Here is a 5,082-nt window from a genome sequence, read left to right as displayed (position 1 = left end):
TTTGGGCATTTCAGAGATTTTAATAACATCTTTTAAATGAGTTCTTTGCTGTCTAATTATACAAATATCCTTCTCCTACCATAACCTAGTCTAAATGTCCCAGGGCCCAGGAAATCCAAAATAGACCAACCTATATATCGTGTGCATGTTCAGAACTTCTTGAAACTGTCTGTCAAGGAGAAAGGAAGGAAGCCAATTCTCAACAACAGAGATAGCAAAGGTTACTTCCTAATGCAATTATTTAAAATCACTTAACAGAGAGTGACTAGTTATATAGATGTGGTGCCATAGGGTGTATCAAGCTATATATAATTCATCAATGGACTAAAGCAGCTTTTCCCAGCTTAGGGCACCTAGAGTTTTGGATTTCTAATTCCCACCATCCCAATGCAGGCTGCAGATGGTAGGAGTTGAATTCAAATACACCTGAAAAGCCCCAGTTTAAAGAGGGTTGATTTAAACCCTGCTTGAAAAGCCATAAATTCAACTTTTGTCACTTAATCAATGATGCAGAGCCTGGCAGAACACAAATGGATCGCTGTGGCTGTTGTGCTACAGAGAATGTTTGTGCAACTTTTGAACCTGGAGAGGCGGTGGGGGGGCGGGGAGGAAGACTTGCAGGACATTTGCAAAAGCTGCCTCTTTTCCCTACAGTAGTGCCAAACATGCTAAGTTTAATTCGAGAATATAGGTCCCTTTTTTGCAGTGGTCAGTTGTTTGTTTTTGAAAGGAGCTGGTGTGCTATCATACCTTTGTCACAGCTAATCCATGCCCACCCACTTCCATAATTGGTGGCTCTCCTCATTGTTTAGAATTTTATACTAATAAGATAATATAAGGGGGAAATAGCCATAGCACTTAGACTTATATAACACTTCACAGTGCTTCACAGCCCTCTCTAAGTGGTTTACAGAGTCAGCCTATTGCCCCCAACAATCTGGGTCCTCCTTTTTACTCAGAAGGATGGAAGGCTGAGTCAACCTTGAGCCTGGTGAGACTCGAACTGCTGAACTGCCGAACTGCTGGCAGCCAGCAGTCAGCAGAAGTATCCTGCAGTACTGCATTCTAATCACTGTGCCACTGTGGCTCATATAACTTCATATAAATATAACTTTGAGGCTGAACAATTAATATACAATCAATTTCTTTCTTGAAGTTTATTCCCAGAGGAATTGTCAGGAGAGGAGGAACAAGCTTGTTAAATGTTAAGTTCATAGCGCACCATCATGTATCTGAATGCCAGTCTCCTTAGCTGTGAATCCTTTTCCAGAAACTCCTTTGTGGCTAGCAGCTAACAACAGGGAGCATGTGGCAAATAGTGCTGCCCTAAGAATTGCACTCCAACTAATTTATTAGATTGTTATTTTTGAATGATACTCATGATGATCTACCCTTTCTGCATGAGCAAAATCACTCCATATTGAAGCATCATTTTTGAATATCCTAGTTCTCTTGACTGAGTCTTTGAAACCAGTTCCAAATGCCTGATTTCCATGCAGGGAAGGCATATTCCTAAAAATGGAACATTTGGTTTAACCAGCTGTGTGGGAAGAGGAGGGAGGAATCCTCCAGCAGTATAATTAAGCGTATTTTTCTTGGAAGTATCTGCTAATATGTAGCACCCTCTGCTGACCCTTTATGGAATATTTCCAAGATAAAGAAATTAATTGGCAGTCCCTGTCAATTACTTTGAATTGAAGAGGCAATACATTGAATTCTGTATTTAGAAGAGTTTCTTTTATGTATGCCAATTTGACTTAGACATTCTCATGTTTATCTCAAACCTATCATTCCACTAAGTTTCTTCTTGTTGCCAATCAAGTCTCCTTGTCTAATCACTTATTCATTGATTTAAAAAAAAACATGTCTGTGCATTAAAAATAATTTATAGCATTCTGTCAACAAAAGTCTTCTTAAATCATTATTCATCAATGAAGCTACCCAGAAGCATACCATATACTAGTTCGCAAGTGAGCAGTATCTCCGGAACATGTCAGTTTATCAAAATGTAATATTTTGAGCAAAATATTGAATAAAATTAGAACTTCCAAATTTGTTTCAAAAGAATTTTAAAACAAATGAAGATATTAATAAATATGACAATAATAGCAAGGCTTACTTTTAATTTTTTATAAAACTGGAAAATAAAGATGGTTATAAATGTAGCTCAGTTTCATCTTTGGCCACTGCAAAACTGATCCTTATAGCACATTTGATAGTAGCCAGCATCTCTACTGAAAAAAAGTTGATGAAGGAAAGAATGCTACCTTCAAAGATATTCATTTTCCCTATTATTTGGTAGAAAACCTTCACATTAACGTGGATCCATTGTTCCAATTCCTATCTTTTGGAAGAGCAGAAAACTAATTTGGTCGTCCTGTCTTTGACGCCTTTCAAAGATAGATATAATTATTTCTTCTCTGGGCCAACTATATCCAACCTCTTCCCGGCTTTAGTCTCCAAGTTACTCCTGATCTCTTCCCTGTTTCTAGAAGTGGAGAAATACCTTCTTGCCACAACAGAAGACAAATTGTGATTGTTCTTTGCTCTCTATAGTGAAAAAGAAAAGTGCCGAGTTTGTTACTTCTGAATAAATAAATCACTGTAAAGTTCTATTTCTTTCTAATGAGTGAAAGTCTGTATATTTGTGGGTGTAGTAAGTTTTTTCTCCTGCACATTCAGAAATAGGGATTTTTTAAAAATAAACCAGTATAATTTTGGCCTGCACAAATGATCATCCATCAGGCCAAATGCAAAATGCTGGCTATTCGCTGCCTAGAGTCACCTTGCAGCAACATTGGGTGGTAAACAAATTTAATAAATAAAATAAATAAATATGAACAATGTATAGGCTGTGACAAATATTCAAAAATATTGTTTATTTCATGTCTCCAACTAGTGACAAAGGAGATTTTTCTTTACCGGACTTTATTTCTCTTAAGTAGGGAAGAGCAGATTCATTATGAAGAGGAATCAGTAGAACTGCAAAACTAGAGTCTGCAGAAAATCCCAGAATCAATAAAATACCTTATTCATTTAACAAGTAATGAAAAAAAAAAATCCTTTGCCCAAGTATTTGGACTTGGCATAAGGCAATTTCCTAAATTGCCACTCAATTAGATGTCATATTAAACAGCCTCTAACTTTTGCTGATTGATACATTATGGATTTGGAATACTGCAGCTTTTTATCATGAAGTCACTCCCCTGTCTCCATTCCCAATAGTCCTATTTGTCTAAATAATCCATACATCTGAAAAATTAATTGCTTTCCTGTATTCTTCAAGAAACCCTTGTACACAAATGTTGCATTGGCAGAGAATAAACAATCTATTCATTAAATAAGATTTAATGCATTTTTACATTTAGTATCAGAAGAACAGACTTTGTAGCCACCATTCTTTTTGCAAACAAACAAAACCCCCATTGTTTACCCCAGCAGTTAAGTGTGCCAATTGATCACATTGGTATATAGTTTCCCCTAAGATGCTGGAGTAGGTAGTACAAAACTGAAACACTCTTTGGAACCAAGGAGCTATTGGAATAAATTGGAAATGTTGGGTGGGGGGAATCAATAAAAGTGCCCCCTAGGAATAATCTCTGGACAGTTTTCCTTTTTTAGCCACCAGGTGGTACTCTTGGATTTCCAACCCTGGACTTCCTGCTATGGCAGTGCTAGGAAGAGCAGCCTTACAATAGTAGTACAGCCGGCCTTCACCTGACCCTCCAGATGTGCAAGATTATTGGTTTCCATCCACCCCACGGGCAAACACAAATAGCTTTAGAAACAAGTCTGCTGCTCCTTTGCTGAAAAGCAAATTCTTTTTCATTTGCTGAACCTCGGGAGGCATTTTAGGTCCATGTGACACCATAAGAAGGTAAGCTTGGGTGGATACAAAAACAGCCTGATTGTGTAAAAACCAAGGCAGCTTGAATAAAAACCACAGGCATTCACACAAAGACAACTTCTTTATTAGGGTGAACCAAAAAGTCCCAAAGTGAACAGCAATTATGTAAGATGCTCAGAGCTCTTCATCAGGCTGAATGTTGCTGCAATGACAACAAAAAGGCATGGAAATTTCATACCAAAGCTAGAAAGTTAATGTTGATCAAGATGACTTAAGCAAGATTTTAGGCTGATCTAGGTTCTATTCTGCATTAAAAGACAATGGAACAAAGAGACACACTAGAGGCTGCTCAGCCAAAATGTGATTTGGTCTTGGTTTAGCGCAGGCGTCTCCACACTTGGCAATTTTAATACCAGTGGACTTCAACTCTCAGAATTTCTCAGACAACCATGGCTTAGTGCAATTCATGAGCCCAACTAATGGCTGATTCAAAGGGTATGAAACTCACCAAGAGAACCTAATTCAGTTAGGATGTTTCCAGACTGAAGGTGCCTAACATACTTATCCAAAGAGATTGTATAGTTACCTGGTCATTTTCTCCCTAATGGATTTCTTGCAACAATGAGGAAATAATGGGAACAAGCCATATGAAATCACATCCTTTAGATTTTAAGTAATATTTATTCTTTCCCATGCTGATTCCAGCAAATGTCATCTGAAAATATTGTAAAGGCAGGTTACTACATTATGCTAATCCATGAATTAGTTTTGTATAAACCCATCCATTCTGGTTTGTAAACTGTGGTTTATGATTTAGCATATTTGAATCTAACTATTATGGTTTATTGCATGCACCATGGTTCAAACTGTAGCTTAGTGTGATGTGATCAGTTGTACTTGTTTAAAGATGCCCTCTTAACCAAATCATGGGGCATTTCTCCCAGCACATATTACATTAGCATATATTCTCCTGGTAGTTGTTACAATTTTCTTTCAAAAAGAGGTGAAGAGGAGTGAGCAGGCCGCTCAATCCTTTGATATGTAAAAATCAGAAATAGGCACCACAACTGAAATACTGCATGAATTGGCTTCAGGCTTAAGAACCGGCTGGTTTTGCTTCTCCCCTTCCCCATTTCAATCCCACAGCCCAGTTGGATCCTGTCTTTTGTGCTAGATATGTGATGTGTTAAGGGCCATGCTGTCTTTTTAGTCACAGACACTCACAAGACATCCAG

The sequence above is a fragment of the Pseudonaja textilis genome, chromosome 1 (genome assembly GCF_049901715.1).
Source record: "Pseudonaja textilis isolate UNSWEBS1 chromosome 1, rPseTex1.2, whole genome shotgun sequence".
Classification (NCBI taxonomy): domain Eukaryota; kingdom Metazoa; phylum Chordata; class Lepidosauria; order Squamata; family Elapidae; genus Pseudonaja; species Pseudonaja textilis.
Note: the sequence above shows the minus strand (reverse complement) of the source record.